Source organism: Geotrypetes seraphini, chromosome 13, assembly GCF_902459505.1.
Source record: "Geotrypetes seraphini chromosome 13, aGeoSer1.1, whole genome shotgun sequence".
NCBI lineage: Eukaryota > Metazoa > Chordata > Amphibia > Gymnophiona > Dermophiidae > Geotrypetes > Geotrypetes seraphini.
In genome coordinates, this window is record NC_047096.1 from 41,448,330 (window position 1) to 41,470,392 (window position 22,063).

Genomic DNA, 22,063 nt, shown 5'->3' on the forward strand with positions numbered 1-22,063 from the left:
GGGTCTGGGATCCTTCCTGCCCGTAATGTAGTGCGGGGTGGGGGTAGTGGGTCGCCGTGGCCAGGAGGGTTTGGGCTCCCTCCTGGCCCGAACAACTAGCGGGGGGGGGGGGGTTGCCAGGGCAAGGAGGACTTGGGCTCCCTCCTGGCCCAATATTGTTGGGGAGTTGGGGAGTCGGCGGGGCAAGAGGGCTTGGGTTCACTTTTGCCCCGATCGTGTCGGGGGTGCCGCGGTTGGCTGGGGCAAGAGGGCTTGAGCTCCCTCTTGCCCCGATCGTGTCGGGTGTCGGGACCACCAAGAGGAAGCAGCAGGACACCGGTAGGAGCTTCTACATGATGGGGGGGTTCGGGAGGCTGTGGGGGTGCGAGCGGTCCTTCAGGGTGGGGGTGCGGGTGCGGGTGGGAGTGCGTGCAAGCGGTCCTTCGGGGTGGGGATGCGGGTGCGGGTGCGTGCGAGCGGTCCTTCGGGGTGGGGGTGCGAGCGGTCCTGCGGGGGGGGGGAATCGGACGTCGGGGGGGAACTATGTAAAAAAAATTTTGTACAACGCGCTCACGCGTATAACGCGCAAGGGTGTGCGCGGTATGTAAAAACCACGTATAACGCGCGCGTTATATGCGAGAAAATACAGTATATATCTTTATCACTCTCTCTATATATATATCTCTATCACTCTCTATCAAACATACTTCCTATGGAGAAACATTAGCAAAAACTTCTATGAAAATGCAAGTTGTTTACTATTGCTTAGTATAAGCGAGAAGCAAAGAAATGATAGTAAAATAGATGCCGCTGTGCACCACGACAAAAGTTACAGTGTTAATAGTTTTCCAGTGGCTAAGGTGGCACTCTCGGTTGAATTCATGAATAACAGACCATCAGAAGGTAGCAGCCCTGACCCTATGTGTTTTAGATTATTTTATCCTTTGCTGTATTCTGATGGGTTTTAGTCACAAATTTTGCATTATAGAAATGTTTTCTCATCATTGCTTTTCTTGTGCCTGACTGATGGTAATAATATTACAGGATGGGCTAATACATTTTTAAAATACTGTACAATCATTTCCTTGAGTCACATCCAGCAGCAGTTGAACAGACTATAAATCACAGATTTACATATTTTAGTTAATGTTAGATTAGAAGGAAACAGGCATGCCAAGTACTGGTTCAGACTAGCTTTCCATTATATCCCAAGGCAATGGAATATTGAGCAAGTGAAATAGCGGTCCCTTATATCTAAATCTAATGTTTAAATTGTTCAGGGAGCAGTGTCCAACTTAGCCCATTTATAGCTCATTGTGGCAAACGAATTCCAGCCAGACACATAATAATAAATCTCAATTTTAACTGATGTTTTTAATTGAAAATTTGAAAAAAAAAATCTTTAGGAAACTGGTGTCTAGATGGCTCTGAGTCACTGATGATCTATAGCTCCAAGGCTCAGCATCTATTTTCTGGTTCAGTGTAGCGCTGTTCGATCACAATTAGAAACAACTGACCACAGACACCTGATGCAGGTGAATAGGTCAGCCATGAGTGTGAAGAGTAACAGTCTATAGGGTAAGAGTGAGAGAAGAAGTCTGAGTAGTGTTTCCTCTAAACCAGGGGTCTCAAAGTCCCTCCTTGAGGGCCGCAATCCAGTCGGGTTTTCAGGATTTCCCCAATGAATATGCATGAGATCTATGTGCATGCACTGCTTTCAATGCATATTCATTGGGGAAATCCTGAAAACCCGACCGGATTGCGGCCCTCAAGGAGGGACTTTGAGATCCCTGCTCTAAACAGTGTGGGGGGGTCCTTCAACCGCATTCCTGCCTAGGGTTACCAGATGTCTTTTTAGAGAACTGTCTGGGTGTCCGGACAGAGTTTTTAAAATGCAGCAGTTTGTCCGCGCATGCTCAGAGGCCCTCCAGATGCGACTCCGAGCTCAAGGAGAAGAGGTTTTGGGGTGGGGCTGGGGCAGAACGGGGCATGACTTGGGTAGAATGAGGCAAGACGAAACTGGGCAGGGCTGGGACTGGGGTCATGTGTCCAGATATTAGTGTTATAAAATCAGGTAACTCTATTCCTGTCTGTAATGTTGGGGGGGGGGGGCTCCAATATAGTACAGTACACTACAAAGAGGAAGAAGTGGCCTAGTGGTTAGAGCAGTGTCTCCCAAAATTTCAAGCTGTGACATATTAAACTAAACTTGGGACTGTGGCTGGAGGGCTTCTGGGCACGCATGGATGTCGACGTGATGATGTTAAGTGCATGTGTGGTGTCATCACGTCAGCATCCACACATGCATAGAGACCCTATAGATGAGGCCCTGAGCTTGCTAACCCTGAAATTGGTACACCAATGGGGGGGGAAGGGGAGGAGAGGCACCAGCAAGGAGGACAGGTGCTGGTGCTGGCTGACTGCCTACAGGATGTGCCTTTCGCCATAAGGTATACATCCTGTAGGCAGTTAACTAGTGCTGGCAGCTCTCCTCTTCGCCGGCATCTTGAGCCACACCCGGAATCTCACTGCGGCACACACTTTGCGGTACACTAGGTTAGAGCTACAGCCTCAGCACTCTGAGCTTGCGGGTTCAAGCCCTGCACTGTACCTTCTGACCCTCGGCAAGTCACTTAGGCCCAAATTCTGTAACCAGCGACTAAAGCTAGGCACCTATTTCGGAGGCGCCCAACTAGATAGGCGCCTATCTAAATTGAATAACAAGCGCAATTAATCTTTTTAATCAGCAAATGTTAGGAGATAAATAATGCCCATTGGGGTCCTTTTACTAAGGCGTACTTGCCGTTTTAGCGCACGCTAAATGCTAACGCGCCCATAGACTAGCATTTAGCACACGCTAAAATGGCTAGCACACCTTAGTAAAAGGACCCCATTATGACTTTCTCCTCTGATAATCCCAGGACTCCCTTCTTCCCAGGAACTATGAACACAGCTATTCTCTTCTAACTAGCCTGAGGGATCTCCTCTATGGCAGTGCTGCTATTCATCTGCCCTCTTCCTTAAGACTAATCTGCATGTACTGCCTTCATTGTATTCAAACCTATCTCATTCATATTCCTTCTGGAGATCCTAAAAAAAACCCCAACTGGCTGAGGGTGTCCCAAGGACTGGTCTACAGTGAGAATAAGTAAATCACATCACATTCCTAGCCATGCTTTTTGACTTAAGAGGTGCCATACTGAGATAGAATGAAGGTCCATCAAGCCCAGTACTCTGTTTCCAACAGTGGCCAATCCAGGTCACAAGTATCTGGCAAGATCTCAAAAGAGTAAAGCAGATTTAATGCTGCTTATCCTAGATATAAGCAGTGGATTTTCCCAAATCCATCTTAATAGTGGCATATGGACTTTTCTTTTAGGAAATTATCCAGATCTTTTAAAACTCTGCTATGCTAACTGCTTTCACTACATTATCTGGCAATGAATTCCAGAGTTTAGTTTCTTCTTAACTTAATTCTTCTGGTGTGGATGGGCATACTAGATACCGTATTTTCACGCATATAACGCGCGCGTTATACGCGTTTTTACCTACCGCGCATACCCCTCGCGCGTTATATGCGTGAGCGCGGTATACAAAAGTTTTAAAACATAGTTCCCACCCCGCCCGACGCCCGATTCACCCCCCCAGCAGGACCGCTCGCACCCCTACCCCGAACGACCGCTCGCACGCGCTCCCACCCGCACCCGCATCCACGATCGGAGCAAGAGGGAGCCCAAGCCCTCTTGCCCGGTCGACTCCCCGACGTCCGATACATCCCCCCCCCCCGGCAGGACCGCCGACTTCCCGACAATATCGGGCCAGAAGGGAGCCCAAACCCTCCTGGCCACGGCGACCCCCTAACCCCACCCCGCACTACATTACGGGCAGGAGGGATCCCAGGCCCTCCTGCCCTCGACGCAAACCCCCCTCCCCCCACAACGACCGCCCCCCCCCAAGAACCTCCGACCGCCCCCCAGCCGACCCGCGATCCCCCTGGCGACCCCCACGACCCCCCCACCCCCCTTCCCCGTACCTTTGGTAGTTGGCCGGACAGACGGGAGCCAAACCCGCCTGTCCGGCAGGCAGCCAACGAAGGAATGAGGCCGGATTGGCCCATCCATCCTAAAGCTCCGCCTACTGGTGGGGCCTAAGGCGCGTGGGCCAATCAGAATAGGCCCTGGAGCCTTAGGTCCCACCTGGGGGCGCGGCCTGAGGCACATGGTCGGGTTGGGCCCATGTGCCTCAGGCCGCGCCCCCAGGTGGGACCTAAGGCTCCAGGGCCTATTCTGATTGGCCCACGCGCCTTAGGCCCCACCAGTAGGCGGAGCTTTAGGATGGATGGGCCAATCCGGCCTCATTCCTTCGTTGGCTGCCTGCCGGACAGGCGGGTTTGGCTCCCGTCTGTCCGGCCAACTACCAAAGGTACGGGGAAGGGGGGTGGGGGGGTCGTGGGGGTTGCCAGGGGGGTCGCGGGTCGGCGGGGGGGGCGGTCGGAGGTTCTTGGGGGGGGCGGTCGTTGGGGGGGGGGGGGTTTGCGTCGAGGGCAGGAGGGCCTGGGATCCCTCCTGCCCGTAATGTAGTGCGGGGTGGGGTTAGGGGGTCGCCGTGGCCAAGAGGGTTTGGCTCCCTTCTGGCCCAACTACCAAAGGTATGGGGAAGGGGGGTGGGGGGGTCGCCAGGGGGGTCGCGGGTCGGCTGGGGGGGCGGTCGGAGGTTCTTGGGGGGGGCGGTCGTTGGGGGGAGGGGGGTTTGCGTCGAGGGCAGGAGGGCCTGGGATCCCTCCTGCCCGTAATGTAGTGCGGGGTGGGGTTAGGGGGTCGCCGTGGCCAGGAGGATTTGGGCTCCCTCCTGGCCCGATATTGTTGGGGAGTCGGCGGTCCTTCGGGGGGAGGGATGTATCGGACGTCGGGGGGGGGGCATCAGGCTTTCAGGAGGGGGACAGACCTTCAAGGGGGGACAGTGCACGGAAGTCAGGGGGGGTGAACGGAGAGTCGGGACAGCGCACGGAAAGTCAGGGCGGGCGAAAGGAGCGTCGGGCAGCATGCGCGGTATACCCGTGAGCGCGGTATACCAAAGTTTTTGTACATATCATCGTGATTTCTGCGCGCTATACCCGTGTGCGCGTTTTATACGGGTGCGCGTTATTTGCGTGAAAATACGGTAGGTCATATATTCATCCGCTGTCATCATTGAGGATACATTGAAATTGTCAGCTCAGTGTATGGCGGCAGCTAAGAAAGCAAATAATGTAGAATGTTAGGAATTATCAGGAAAGGAAAACAAAGATGAGAATGTTATAATGCCCTTGTATCACTCCATTGTATGGTTGCACCTCAAACACTGTGTGCAATTCTTGTCACCACATCTCAAAAAAGATATAGTGGAATTCGAGGAGGTACAGAGAATGGCGCCAAAAATGATAAAAGGGATGAGATGATTTCCCTATGAGGAAAAGCTAAAGTGGCTAGGGCTCTTCAGCTTAGAAAAGAGATGGCTCAGGGGAGATATGATAGAGGAGTGGAATGGATAGATGTGAATCACTTGTTTACTCTTTCCAAAAATACTAGAACTAGGAGGCATGCAATGACACTAAGAAGTAGATTTAAAATAAACCGGGGAAAACATTTCTTCACTCAGTGTGTAATTAAACTCTGAAATTTGTTGCCAGAGAATGTGATGAAAGCAGGGTTTAAAAAAAGGTATGGATAACTGCTTAAAAGAAAACTCCATAAGCCATTATTAAGATGGACTTGGGGAATATCCACTCCTTATTCCTAGAATAAGCAGCATAAAATCAGTTTTACTCTTTGGGATCTTACCAGGTACTTGTGCCCTTTGTTGACTACTGTTGGAAACAGGATACTAGGCTTGATGGACCTTTGATCTGTACCAATATGGCAAATTTTATGTGCTTATGCTTCTACTGTATGTTACTATCATCACCTCATATGCCACATCTGAGAAGAGAAGATTGAGAGGGGGATCTGATAGAGACTTTTAAATTGCTAAAAGGAATCGACAAAATGGAGCAAGCTCACTCACCAGCAGGGGGAAAGGATGGTGAGCAAGAAACAGCGTTATTCACATTGGCAAATGTAACCCAGACTCGGACCAGAGGTCATGGCCTGAAGCTGAGAGGGGACACGGCCAGGACAAACGCCAGAAAGTTCTGCTTCACACAGCGAGTGGTAAACGCCTGGAACTCTCTCCTGAAAGAGCTGGTGGAGGAAACCACCATTCTAGGATTTAAGGGAAAATTGGACGCACATCTTCTTGCAGGAGACATTGAGGGATACGAGTGACTAATGTATTCGCCAGGATATGCCTGGCTGAGCCTCCACGTGTGCGGATCACCGGACTGGATGGACTCCAGGTCTGATCCGGTGCAGGCATTTCTTATGTTCTTATGTAAATCTTGATCCTTTGCTTCCTTACGAGAGGTCACTGAAAAGTTCTCAACCAAACCAATAAAGTTGGGGCATCCTTCATTGAGGGCTAGACACTTTGTCCAGTGATTTTCCACTTTTTTTCATTCTGTTGGAAAAATACAGAATGAAAAAAGTGGTAAAAATCACTGGACTAAGTGTATAACCCTTGATGGAGACTGCCCCAACTTTTCAGCAGCCCCTCATAGATTCATTTGTTTCCAGTCATGTCTTCCTCTTAGGCAATGAATATGGAAATTCAGTTTTATTTGCATCATTACATGCTAAGATATATTCTCATGCTCCCCATTTCCTGGGCCATTTTAATTTATGTTTTCAGAAAAATACTGTAGACTGCCAAGGAAATTGAAAAAAGGAACAAACACCTCAATATTTAAATGTTCAATAAGAAGTTGATTGCATGTCAATTTTAAGGCAGTTGTATTTGTGAAACAATTTCCTATAAATTACACATTTTGATATGTCACATCACACGAAGCATTTATTGAACACAGCTTTGCAGTGGCAACTTTACATTTTAAAGTTGCAAGTAAGTGTTGCCTGTTCTGAAAAATGACAAAAATAGATTCCAAGAATTTCAAACTGGGTTTTCAGAAGCAGAAACAATTAACTTTTTAATTGCAAATTATCATGCATTCCATACAGAGTGTTTGAAACAATAATGAGAAAAAAGGCTTTATGGCCTTAAATATCAATCAAATAACTCAAAGAATCCATGGAGGGGGGTGAATTTGTTTTTCTAGACCAGAGTTGGGCAATCACAGTTCTTGAGAGCCACAACCCAGTTGGGTTTTCAAGATTTCCATAATGAATATGCATGAGATTGACTTGCATGTGCTGCTTTCATACGCAAATAAATCTCATACATATTTATTGTAGAAATCTTGGAAAACTTGACTGAGTGTAGCCCTCAAGGACCATGGTTGCTCACTCCTGTTTTAGAGTATATTGGTAAGGTAAGAGTGTCTCACCAATGACTTAATTGCTCAGCCTAAAATTAATGTCAAATTTAAAAATTATTAGACTAGATTTATTAAAATCTGGGGACAATTCCACAACTAGGTGTCTCCATTTATGTGCAGTATTATTGAATGCTAATGTAACCTGGTAGCTCTATCTGCTAAATATTCAGCTGGTGGTGGGAACTTTGACGGCATTAAACCCTGAGATTTAGTGCTGGGCCATTTCCAGTGACCGGCATAGAATATCTGGGTTTTTCAAAGCCCGCTAGTGTATGGCCTTAACTGGCCATGGCTTAGTGGCCAAAGATCAGCCTGCATTGTGTGCGGCCTTATTTGCCAGCTAAGTCTGGCTGCTTAAGTTCTTAATATTGGGACTTATGTAGTCACACTCACGGAATGCCCATATAACCCCTCCTCCCCTCCCCCAATATTGCTGGCTTATTTTTCAGTGCTAACTAGGCATTTTCAGCAGAAATTACCAGTTAAATGATACTGAAATACACAGTTAGCTACCAAAGTGTGAGTTAGCCGGTCAGCAGCAGTTCTGAATATCGGCCATTATGTGCTTAACATTGATGTACCAGCAGTTAAATTAGCCATAGGTGAGGTCCACTATTTTTACTACACTGACCACACAGTCATTCCTGTAGAGCAGTAGGATATCTTAGAGAACACTGCTGTGAACTTCACATAAAGGGTTCCAGGTGTACATCTCACCAGAACCCCCTTAAAATGTATGTTGAGCCCTCCAAAACTCCCCATACACCTACTGTACCCACCTATCTACCACTCCAATAGCCCTTATGGCTGCAGGTGTCACCTATATGGCAGTATAGCAGGCATTTGATGAGTTTTAGTGGACTCACACTTTCTTTCATAAATATAATGGGTGGGATATGGGTGGGATATGGGTCTGAATTCCCCTCCGTATGGTTCACAACACCACCCACCAGGTTATTCCAGACACCTTCTTGCTCCTCTACTAGGATTTCCTATACTAGGTGCTTCTGTTATAGAGACAAGTATATACTGTTTCTTTCACATCTTTGGAGGGTGGGAGTCATTCACCACTGGGGGAGTGAGAAGGAAGGTCATGACTTAATCCCTCCAGGGGTTATCTGGTCAGTCTGTATATTTTTGTGGCACTTAAAGATGCTTTTAAAAAAAGGGCTAGCACGGGATGTCTTAATGGCATCCTGGATCTCTTGGAAAACATTTAACACTACAAGATATCCAAGCGCCTAAATCCAACCCATAATACGCCTCCAATATGCTCCCTTGAACTTTGGATGCACTGCGGATAAAAAGACTAGCAGGACATCTAAGAAGTCGGTTTTAGAAATCAGCACTTGGACATTGTGGTGATTAAAATATTCAATTGTTTATTTATGACGGTTTTTTGGACGTCTTTCTATTTTGAAAATGAGCCCCATAGCCTCTACTTAATCTTTCACCATCAATAGCACATTGTCCAAAACCAAAACAAGCCCAGGCAACTGTGAGAAAAAGGTTTCTTGACCTTTTTTGGGAGTTCGATATCAATTTATTTTCTACCATCCACAGTCTAATAAAGTTTAAGACGATCATTAATTTTTTTTTAATCAGTTCTTCCACTATTCTGTTTCACTGTATATTATCAGCTAAAATGTAATCCTTCATGTCTGATCAAATAAGTCACAGGCATTAGTTATAAATTAAACAATATTGACAACAGGAATCTCTGAGGAAACAAAATGATCAAGTACAATTTGTTGACCCTGTTCTTTTTTTTTAAAAAAAACAAAACAACTCTTCAGCTGAAAAAAACACTATTCTAAGTTCACCTAAAAAGTTGTCAAATGTTGCAGTAGAATGTGTGGATCAAGTATATTAATTGCTGCTGAGATTATCAGGAATAGAATACATGAAGCAATCCACTGGTCTAAGGAACAACAAAGGTCATTGAAAAGAGACCAATGAGGTTTCTGGATTATATAATTTTGAAAATCTGATTGCATACTCGTAGCATTAAGTAGCTTTCTTATATGTTTATGTTCGCAAAACTCTACAAACCTTTTGATCTCTGAGCAAGCAAAGACAGTATATCAAGTGCAAATAAAATGACTTAAATTAATCTGTCTACAGCTTGCCCTTTCAATCAATATTCACAAGAATGACATATTTATTTAATCCATTAGGCTCCTGCCCACTTCAATCGCCTGGGGCCACTTAATCCCTGATATTCAGCGACACTAAACCAAATAATGCCACTGAATATTGGCCCAAACTGCTCATTAAAAAGTAGGCAGGTCAGAGGTGGTACTGAGGACAGTGTTAGGGAGGAGCCCGGAGTTAAGTGAGTACCTACGAGCAATATTCAGTGCCAAAACCTGCATCACTAACCCCTTCTTTTACAAAGGTGCGCTAAGCAGTTTAGTGCGAGCTCTAACACGTACATGTTATCCTATCGACGCGTTAGTGGTTAGTGCATGCATTGATTTAGCATGCGCTAAATTCGTGCTAAAACGCTTAGTGCGCCTTTGTAAAAGAGGGCCTATGCAGCCTAATTTAGGACATCTTAAAATCTGTCCTATATTATTCCGCTTAACATTGCATGTGTCAGCACTGAATATTGGGCCAGCTAATGCATAACTCTAAAAATCTGTGACTCCTCTCCCCAGCCTGCACCAAGTTTTGCCCCCTACAACAATGGCCCCCTCAATCCTAACCCCAGTGCTCTATATAGGCACCCTCCCACACCTATCTTCTAATCCCTAGTAGTCCAGAGGGTCGTTCTGGACAGGAGCATAGTTCCCTTCCTTCTGGCCCTAGTGAGAGATTAGAGAAGCTGGGCCTATTCTCCCTTGAAAAGAGGAGATTGAGAGGGGACATGATCGAAACATTCAAGATAATGAAGGGATTAGATTCAGTAGATAAAGACAGATTGTTCACCCTCTCCAAGGTAGAGAGGACGAGAGGGCACTTTCTAAAGTTAAAAGGGGATAGATTCCGTACAAACGTAAGGAAGTTCTTCTTCACCCAGAGAGTGGTGGAGAGCTGGAATGCTCTTCCCTAGGCTGTTAAGGGGAAAACACCCTCCAGGGATTCAAGACAAGGTTGGACAAGTTCTTGCTGAACCAGAACGAACGCAGGTAGGGCTAGTCTCGGTTAGGGCACAGGTCTTTGACCTGGGGGCCGCCGCGTGAGCAGACTGCTGGGCGCGATGGACCGCTGGTCTGACCCAGCAGCGGCAATTCTTATGTTCTTATGTTACAAAATTATAAAATAACAACATTACAAGGATTTGTACCATCCCATGTGAGCGGGTGCCTCTGCCAAACAGTGTGTTTGTGAGATATTTGCTACTCCTCCTGATGAAGCCTTGATCGGCGAAATTTAGGTCTGGGTAGGGGAGAAGAAATGTTGGAACACACATAATTTGCAGCTTTGATCACATGGTGGGAGAATTTCCCGAGGAACCACGCTTGAACAGTGTTTGTAGTTTTTAACCAAGTGGGACTTCCACTGCTCAGATAAGTGCCCCTTCAGTACATGTTTATATTTAAACATTTCTCTGAGAGAGGTTGCCGTCATTGTGTAGCTAGAGGGGCACAATAAGGGACTATTAAAGTGCAATGATGGTCCTTGTTTAATCTTTAGATGGCTGTTGTGCAGAAGACGAGGGCACTGAGCACTTTCACAAAGATTTATTCAACACTTCTCATTTGTTCATTTTTTTTTCATCTTTATAAGTTTTCATTTTTTGATTGCTTGTTTTAAGTATTTTTTAGTGTTTTTTGGGTGAGACTCACAAAATGACAGTCCTGACTTTACAGAATGTCACAAGGCTGCCGTGATGTCTTATGTGCGTAATTTACAGAACGACTGCCAAATTACAGGACTGCACTTATGCCAGGTCTGTTGCTGGCATGTGAATATATTGCAAGGTGTGCCTAGGTGCCATTAAAGAATAGGTTGTCATCATGCATCCTTGGGACACCTCAAAGAAGTGTTGGATATAGAATCACCTACATAGGCATCTACACTTATAGAATTGCCTACATAGGTGCCTACATAGACACCTACATCTTTATAAAATACAAGTGTGGTTGCCAAAAATCGCATCCACTTTGCAGGTGTAAATATCCATATCTGGATTGTGCAAGAACACAAGTAGATTAGTGTATTTTGTAATCAATATACACTTGTGAACTTGTGCACTTGTGAACTTCTTACATGCTCTGTCGGCAAAATACATGCCATCATGTTATGGCACATACTTTAGCAGTAGTTGGTATTTTACAAGAGCCCACACACATATGTAAATCAGCAGTATATGCATAAAAATAGTTAATAAATGTAACCCTCACTACAGCTGAATATCACTACTATACATATAGCTACTAGTGGCACTACCTAGCTAAATAGTTGCAGCAAATGTATATGTTTTTTAAAGGCTGTGACTGATGTTTAAAAGATAAAACACTCACCACCAGGTCTGAATAGTGATACAGGGAATCACAGAACCATCAGACAATTAAGCATCAATAATGCTGAAGCCGGGTTAGAATTCTAAGCTTGACTTTCTTAACTGGTATGATCTATAGGAACCATACTAGCATGTACTTCTCTAGTCTGATCAATAACAGCCTCTAAGTCCAACCAATAATGTATCTGCAAAGCTGAAATCTGATTGCTCACCTTAGCAGAAAGTCATTAGTAACCTTACCAATCTTTGTCTCTTTGTCAGCAAAATGTGCAGCGAAGAGCTCAAATCACTCAGCGGAAGATTGAGCTATCTCACCTGCTCTCCCTTGATCTGTCAAACTCTCCACCAGCCAGAATAACTATTTAGAAAAGCTTTTTGCTGACAGTCATATCAGAAAAAAAAAAAAAAATCCAGCTGCAGTATCATGAGAATGCAAAGCAACTTTAAAGGCCTTGCAGTCTTTTTCCAGCTGAGATTTTAGCCACTGCTTTTCCAAGTGATGTTTTCTTAAGTTGTTTTACCTAGGTAACTAGAGCAGTGGTTCCCAACTCTGTCCTGGAGGAACACCAGGCCAATTGGGTTTTCAGGCTAGCCCTAATGAATATGCATGAAGCAAATTTGCATGCCTATCACTTCCATCATATGCAAATCTCTCTCATGCATATTCATTAGGGCTAGCCTGAAAACCCGATTGGCCTGGTTTTCCTCCAGGACAGGGTTGGGAATCACTGAACTAGAGCAGTGATTCCCAACCCTGTCCTGGAGGAACACCAGGCCAATTGGGTTTTCAGGCTAGCCCTAATGAATATGCATGAAGCAAATTTGCATGCCTATCACTTCCATCATATGCAAATCTCTCTCATGCATATTCATTAGGGCTAGCCTGAAAACCCGATTGGCCTGGTGTTCCTCCAGGACAGGGTTGGGAATCACTGAATTAGAGAACAGACTACTTGACTGTTTTTAACATTATACCTCGGATTCTATATGTCACCCAAATTTGGGCACGGAGCCACTGTTCTCTCTAAGCTGAGTGGGAGTCCTCCAACTTCACTATTAACAGTAGGGGGTGGGGGGGGCTTCAATATCGTGCTTTCAATTACTAGGGACAGGCAGGTTCCCTGGAGTCTTACAGAGTTTGCCTGTCCCTCACAATTGAAAATGTGATAGTGAAACAGCACCCCCCACTGGCAGGACAGTATTTATTTATTTATTCATTTTTGTATACCGTTCTCCCAGGAGAGCTCAGAACGGTTTCCATGAATTTATTCAGGTACTCAAGCATATTTCCCCGTCTGTCCTGGCAGGCTCTCAAGCTGTCTAATGCACCTGGGGCAATGGGGAGATTAAGTGACTTGCCCAGGGTCACAAGGAGCAGCATGGGTTTGAACCTACAACCCCAAGGTGCTGAGGCTGTAGTTTTAACCACTGCACCACACTCTCCCAGGTGAAGGGCTCCCACCCAGCTTAATGGGAACAGTGTTTGGAGTCCTGATATGAACAGAAACTAATCAACTAGTGCTACCAGCCAATTATTGGTGTTAATTGGTACTTAATTGCATGAAACCGGATTTAAAAAAAAAAGATTATGTGGGCTCCAGCCCAATATTTAGTTGGGGCCTGTATAACTCTCTTATGCGGGCCAGGCTGAATATCGACTGGGCCCACATAAGCTTTGGGCAACCAGGCCACCCAGAATTATTCCCCAGTATTCAATGCTGCTGACCGGACGTGGCCTGGCACTGAATATCAGGGGAAAATTTAGCTGGTGATGATTATTAAAACATTGATCACTGCTGATTGAATATCAAAGGGAAGGTCCCTACCCCCTTCCAGGCCTATCCTTATAATACCTGGCGGTCTAGGATCCTAAGAGCAAGAGCTCTAGCTTAAAAAAAAAAACATGGTTGTGATCTCTAACAGCAGTCTCAGAATACCTGCATAAATAGCTTTTTTTTTTTTTTGAAACGTATCTTTATTGATGCAGCAACAGTATAATCACAAGAGAATAAAAAAAGAAGAGGAAGACCACAACAGTAAGCTCCAAAAGGTACAGCTAGAGTAACAATATAGGAATCAGCCAACTATACCGATTGCCTCTCAGATGCTCTACCCAAAAGAATTAAATCAGTACCGACAGATAAGCATGAATATAAGCATGAAAAGCCACTAGGTGCGAGCAATATGTGTACAGTGGGTGCTCGAGCACCCCAAATACTGATCAAGTTATCGTATCCGGGGAGGGGTAATTTGTGTGCATTTTAGCTCTCACAATCATTTTGAGCCGCAAGCGTATAATATGTCACTGGGCTTTGTTACAGTTAGTATACATATTGTATACATGTGAATAGTGTCAGTGTTTTTTTATCTTCTGCTGCTGGGATACGGCAGTAACCCAACAGAGCTGGTTTCCATTACTCTGCTCATCAGACAGCCAGTCCTAATGGAATCCAATAACAGCCAGCCAAGATTAAATTCCAGCACTTGAGTAATCTAAAGCCAGCAAGAAGCCACTATCTCAGCAGTCAGTCGAGTGTTCTGGGCTGTCATCTTATTAGAGAAAAAGAGAAAAGCCTTGATTTAACCAAAGGCTCTTAATTTTCAAACAAGGAAGAAAACCAATAACATTTCATGCCTCCCACCAGCTCTTCCAGTGCAACATAAAAAGTTTTTCTCCTCAATTTTTTTCTCCTGCTTTTTGCTCCTGTCTGAAGTCTTTAACAACTTTTTTTAAAGCAGAACGTTTGTGTATGTGGTATTGGAGAACAGACCCTGCTCAGGGGAACGATTTATTGTTCAGTGGACCTTAGGTACCCAAGTATCCCTCCATAGCCCCTTCCCCCATGGCAACCCCCCTCCCCTGTCTCCCCCCTCCCATAAGAGTATACCTCTGGGCCCGGCTCTAGATGTCCAAGTAGCGCCTCCTCCTTCCTTCTTCATTATTCAGTGCAGCCAAAATTGTAGTCTTTAGGAAAGGAAATGGGCTTTACCACACTGTATGTGATTTAAAATACAAATTCAAGAATGGTGAGGCCCAATAGTTGGATTTGTAATATAGCTGTTGCTTTTCACTTAAGTTCTAGTAGTAAGTATTTCCTAAAAAAAACCCAAACAGAACTATCTTATTGTCTGATCTGAAATGTTGGAGACAGTTTTCATGTGAAAATAGTTAATTGAAGGAGGCGAGCGGTTTGCATAGTCAGACCAGTGGTCCATTGTGCCCAGCAGTCCGCTCACACGGCAGCCCTTAGGTCAAAGACCAGTGCTCTATTTGAGTTTAGCCTTACTTGCGTATGTTCTGTTCCAGTAGGAACTTATCCAACCTTATCTTGAATCCATGAAGGGTGCAAGAGCGTTCCAGATTTCTACCACTTCCTTACATTTGTACGGAATCTTTTCCCTTCTAACTTTAGCGAGTGCCCTCTCGTTCTCTTCACTTTGGAGAGGGTGAACAATCTCTCTTTCTCTACTAAATCAATTCCCTTCAATATCTTAAATGTTTCGATCAAGTCCCCTCTCAATCTTCTCTTTTCAAGGGAGAAGAGGCCCAGTTTCTCCAGCCTCTCATTGTACGGCAACTCCTCCAGTCCCTTAACCATTTTTGTCGCTCTTCTCTGGATCCTTTCGAGTAGTTCTATGTCCTTTTTCATGTCCGTCACCAGTGTTGGATGCCGTATTCCAAGTGAGGTTGTACTATGGCCCGTTATAACGACATGATAACCTTTTCATATCTGTTTGTGATCCCCTTCTTAATCATTCCTAGCATTCTGTTTGCCCTTTTTGACGATGCCACACATTGCGTGAACGGTGTCATTGACTTGTTTATAAGTACTCCCAAGTATCTTTCCTGGGGGCTCTCTCCGAGTATAGCACCGGATATCCTGTATTCATGCATATGATTTTTGTTATCGACATGTTACCAATGTTTATGAAATGGCAGCATCCCCTCACGTTCACCATCTCCATCATCTGACTTGTCCAATATCATTTCATGCCATTTTTAGCTCCCAAAACCAGGAATAAAATTAACATTGTTGAACTTAGTAGTGCACACTCTTTGGATAGTGTGTGCACTTTTCTGAAAGCGTGTGCCAAATTTGCTAAATGCACCCACTCTTCTGCAATAGTACACATACTTTAGGAAAGAGTATACGTCCACCATATCTCAAAAAAGATATAGCGAAATGAGAAAAGGTACAGAGAAAGATGACAAAAATGATAAAATGTCTGGGACGACTTTCCTATAAATGTTAATTGATCTAAGGGACTTTCCAAGCTTATTTTCTATACTAAAATTTATTTCTCCCTTTCCCCATGTTATTGTCCTTAATTGTTCTTTCTTTCTTTCAAATTGTATTTCTCCCCACTAACCTATTGTTTCATGTAAGTAAAGGTATGTTATTAATAGTTTAACTGGACCCTTTTTAAAATTTTTACTGTAAAATGCTTATAATTTATGATTAGTGTTTTATCAAATTTTTAATAAACTTGAAACTTGAAAGGTTAAAGCGGCTAGATATAAAACATAAAATAGTCAGACATAAACATAAATATTATCAATGAAGTAAATTTAGGGATCCTTTTACTAAGGTGCACTAGCATTTTTAGCGCGTGCTAAAGATTAGTGTATGCTAACCATGTGCTAAATGAAAAATACTAACGCAAGCTCTATGGAGGTGTTAGCGTTTAGCGCATGTGGCATTCTAGTGTGTGCTTAGTGCGCGCTAAAACCGCTAGCGCACCTTAGTAAAAGGAGCCCCTAGAGATGGCAAACTGTAACCTAGAAATACGAGTTACATGATATACTTTTTTTTTCACTGTCCACTTTTACCTTTATTTTCATTTTTAAAATTGTTTATTGGTTTTATAAGAACATCTTACAGAAAGTGTAACAAATTATCCATCAATAACATTCTTAAAAAGCACTTATGTACTATACATGAAATACGAAATAAACAATCCCCTCCCCTCCCCCTCCTCTGGATTTGTATGTAGAATATGAAATCTTTAATTTGGCAGATTCACAATACTATTAAAGCTGCTTAACAAAAGAATCTAATGGACCCCATATTTCTATGATTTTTTGCGATTCATTAATTTTTTCTGCTAGCATTTTCTCATATTGGTAATACATCCGAGGGTCATTAAGGAACTGAAAGGGGCTATAGCTGAACTGCTTCAACTAATAGCCAATCTGTCGATCAGATTGGGAAGGATTTCGGTAGACTGGAAGGTGGCAAATGTTACGCCAATCTTCAAAAAAGGTTCGAGGGAAGATCCGGGAAACTACAGACCAGTGAGTCTGACCTCGGTACCGGGAAAGATGGTAGAGGCGCTGATAAAGGACCGCATCATTGATCACCTTGACAGACACATTCTGATGAGGACCAGTCAGCATGGCTTCAGCAAAGGACGATCTTGCTTGACGAACTTGCTGCACTTCTTCCAGGGGGTAAACAGGCAGATAGACAAGGGTGACCCGGTCGACATTGTATATCTGGATTTTCAGAAGGCGTTTGAAAAGGTTACATAGAAACATAGAAAGTGACGGCAGATAAGAGCCAAGGCCCATCAAGTCTGCCCACACCAATGACCCTCCCCTACTTCCCTTTGTGAAGAGATCCCACCTTTCGATCCCATTTAGCTTTAAAATCAGGTTCCGCATGAATGACTACTTCGAAAAATTGAGAGCCATGGAATAGAGGGTGAAATACTCAAGTGGATTAAAAACTGGCTAGCGGATAGGAAACAGAGAGTGGGGATAAATGGACAATATTCAGACCGCAGGGTTTGGTGCTTGGACCCATGCTCTTCAACATATTCATAAACGATCTGGAAATGGGTACAATGAGTGAGATTAAATTTGCAGATGATACGAAGTTGTTCAGAGTAGTGAAGACACAGGGGGATTGTGAAGATCTGCAACGTGACACGCTCGAGAAATGGGCAGCAACATGGCAAATGAGGTTCAATGTGGATAAGTGTAAGGTGATGCATGTCAGTATCTTAAATCCCATCCACGAATACAAGATGTCCGGGGCGGTACTTGGAGAAACCCCCCAGGAAAGAGACCTGGGAGTACTGGTCGACAAGTCAATGAAGCCATCTGCGCAATGTGCGGCAGTGGCAAAAAGGGTGAACAGAATGCTAGGAATGATCAAGAAGGGGATCACAAATAGATCGGAGAAGGTTATCATGCCGTTGTACCGGGCTATGGTACGCCCTCACCTGGAATACTGTGTCCAGCACTAGTCGCCGTACATGAAGAAGGACGCGGTACTACTCGAAAGGGTCCAGAGAAGAGCGACTAAAATGGTTAAGAGGTTGGAGGAGTTGCTGTACTGTGAGAGATTAGAGAAACTGGGCTTCTTCTCCCTTGAAAAGAGGAGACTGAGAGGGGACATGATAGAAACATTCAAGATAATGAAGGAAATAGACTTAGTAGATAAAGACAGGTTGTTCACCATCTAAAAGGTAGAGAGAACGAGAGGGCACTCTCTGAAGTTAAAAGGGGATAGAATCTGTATGAACGTAAGGAAGTTCTTCTTTGCCCAGAGAGTGGTGGAGAACTGGAATGCTCTTCCGGAGAGTGTTATAAGGGAAAACACGCTCCAGGGATTCAAGACAAGGTTGGACAAGTTCCTGCTGAACCGGAACGAACGCAGGTAGGGCTGGTCTCGGTTAGGGCACAGGTCTGCTGGGCACGATGAAGTGTCTAACCCAGCAGTCTTATGTTCTTATGTACAAAGAGTCTCTCACCAAAACGGCATATTTAACCTATCCCATTGCTTCCAGTTCCTTGTAATCATTTGCAAAGCCACACCTGTCATACACGTTAGACAGCACAGTAGAACAATCCTATAGGATGGTGTGCTGAAAAGTTCTTAGCCCAACCAATCAACTTCCTAAATTCTGAGTGTCATTTTTGCCACTGTAGCTGAAAAGAGTGTTATCTTTTTCTTTATGACTCTATTCAAATGCTATCTTCGGAAAACCTTTGCAAGTAGGTAATGGCCCTTCCTATCTATGCACTCAGTTACATATATCAGAATATGTACTGTCATTTATTTTTATTTATTCACATCTTGCTATACCACTAAGACCATTTGTTCAGAACTAAGCAGTGCACAGGCTAAAAGGATATGAGAAAGGAACTTCATTAGCAATAGGACAGAACATCAATCAGTCCCAAGAGATCACACATAGTTACAGGATCAGCTGTGTACCTGGAGACTCAGTGCCAGATCCCAAAGTCATCTAGCAAGAGAATTTTTAAAAAAACCCAAAAACAACTAAATGAGAGCTCTGGATGTATAGGAGAGGGCATGCTACACTGGAGTGTTGGAGCTACAAAGAAGGCACTATGATGAGATGATTCCAGTTGGGCCAAATGGGGGCTCGGAGCAACCATCCGATGATTGTTCAAAGACCATAGTAACCATGCTCGGGAGTATAGCACTGTCAAAGGAGACAAGTAGATTGGGTTGCCCAAACAGAAGGCTTTAAAAGCAAACAGAAGAGCTTTAAACTGAATGTGACAGGCTACCGGAAGCCTTGTCATTTTTCCTTAGCAGCAGGTATTGGCATATTGTTATATCTGTCAGTTCATAAACTGCCATGCACGGACACATGGGGTTAGTCTAAAAATATTTTTGCCCTTGTCTTACCCTTTGTCAGAGAGTACTTGAAGTGAGAAATTTAAGGCACCTATCAGAAATCAAACTGAATACCATAGGCAGAAAGCAAGGTTTGAGGGAGGGGGAAAGTGCTAAAGGAGTGGAGGCTGAGTAGATGGGTTAGAGATTTAAAGATGACATTTCAGTTCTTCAGCTTTGAAGAAAACAGATCGTTCAGTTTCAGCTTGTTTTGACAGCTTGATTTTGACAACTAAGCAGAAATAATTCCTATAATTATCAGATCTAGGGGGCTGTCTGATTCATGTTTCTGTCTGAAGAAATGCATTTACATTAAGTGTACATTGGCTCTGTGTGCGTGTGTGTGTAGTACTGGAGAAACAGACCCTGTCCAGGGCATGATTTATTGTTTGGTGGACCCTCCATGGCCCTGCCCCCTCCATAGCCTCTTCTCCCATATCCCCCCTTCCATGAGAGTATACCTCTAGGCCCAGCTCCAGAGACGTCCAAGTAGCACCTCCTCCTTCCTTCTTCATTATTCAGTGCAGCCAAACTTGCAGTCTTCAAAAGTCCTTGGGCAGCAGTTCCTACACACTGCCCGTAGCTGACCCGGAAGCCTTTCCTCTGAGTGATTTTTAAGCTTTTCTCTGAGTGATTTTTAAGCTTAATCTCTAACTTTTGATGGTTTTTTCCCCTCTTCACTGCCTTTCTGTTCTTGTTTCCAAATTCTCAACTCTCCTATCATGAAGTTATAGTTCATTTCCATTTCCAGATTCAGATTGTAAACCATTATGTATTTTATGAGATGCAATATATAACAAACTTTTAAACATTAATTTGCATATTGCTATTCTGAAAACTAGAGGGGTGGCTTGAGAATAAATATTCTATAGGGCTAGAAGTGAAGAATGAATCTAATCTGAATTTCTTATCTAATATGAATTTATATATCACACTTATCCAGAACTGGTTCAAGACGATTTACAAGCTAAGAGGTTCACATATAGTAATGAGGAATTACATTTACATTATCTGAATAAGTTTATGTGGTGTAATTGCAAGGAGATAACAATTATAAGTTTAAGCCAATTCATAGTTAAGAGAACTTTAAATAATATAGGGAATTACAGTTATATAATCATAAAAGAATGGTTTACACAATTATTTGAGAAATGACATACAGATTTACAGATGATTTACAGTATTGTACAGAAATAGGTATAATTGAGTTGTTAAAATGCTTGAGAACAAGTATTTAGTTCAAATAAAGTCTTATAAAGTCGGTGGGTTTGGTTTTCTGAGAAGTCGAAGTTCATCAAGGTACCAAGGTTGCTTAGGGCAGTTTGCCATGTACATGGAGAAAATAAAGGCAATTTTATTATAAGCTTCCAACAAAGTGATGTCCATACTTGGTCTGGTAAAGGAATTGGTCATTGCATGGGATCATTTTGGCATGAGTGTTTTATGCGGGTTTGTGGAGGGACTGTATGGTTTTGTGGCTCTGTATATGTTGTTTTTTGGTTTTTTAAAAAAATTTATTTATAATTTCAAATAAATTCCAAATGTAGCCTTGCCCAAGAAACACGGATGGATATCATAAGCAAAAAGAAACAAAATAATAGGAAAAATGAAAAAAAAACAACCCAATTATATGTTATAATTGCTTCTTGTACATCCTCATTAGACCACAGAAAAGAAGGGGGAGTGAAGCAACTTAGGATAAGGAGCTCCATACTGGAATATAAATCTTGAATTAGCATTAACACATGTTTCGTTTTCCTCATTATCTAACTGACTAATTGCTTCCTGAAACTAACTTCTTCATATCTATAAAAGATCTCAATTGTTCTGGAGAGAAAAAAAGAGTACTTAATGCCTAAATACTTAATTAAGCATTTAGAAGGATATACTAATAAGAAAGCAATTCCCAATAAAAGACATTCTGAATACATTGCCAAAAAGTTCTTCCTCCTGTCTTGAGTTTGCCTTGTAACATCAGGGTATACCTAGCCTTTTTTTTTTAGTTCAAAGATTTTATTGATTTTTTTGTACAAATAACATGCTGGCTCTCCATTATAGGATAGATATTGATCAATCTATTGTATCACTTATTATCACTTATAGAATACTATTTCTCTCAATGACTGTTTTCCTTACCTGTACAACTAGGTTGTATTATGTCCTAGTTACCAAGACTTTTATTTTTTTTGCCACAAAAGAAAGTCTATGAATTACAAAAATACAAGTACATAATTGTGTCACATCTTGCTCAAAAACAAATGAAACTAACAGGGTAGCTCTCTCAGTAGTGTCAGACAATGTTGATTCCAAAAGTTCAGAGACATTTAAGTCCTCTTTCCTGTTCAGAATATTCACTTTAGTCCCAGGGCTGTCTTCTGAAATTTTTTGTTAGTAGGAATATAATAAATCTGATTCACAGGAGGAATAGACTCCGAAGAAAGTTTCAACACTTCTGTCAGATATCTCTTAAAGACATCTAACGGCATCAAACCCATGGACTGTGGAAAGTTTAATACAAGCAAGTTCAGCTTTCGATTATAATTTTCCAGTTGT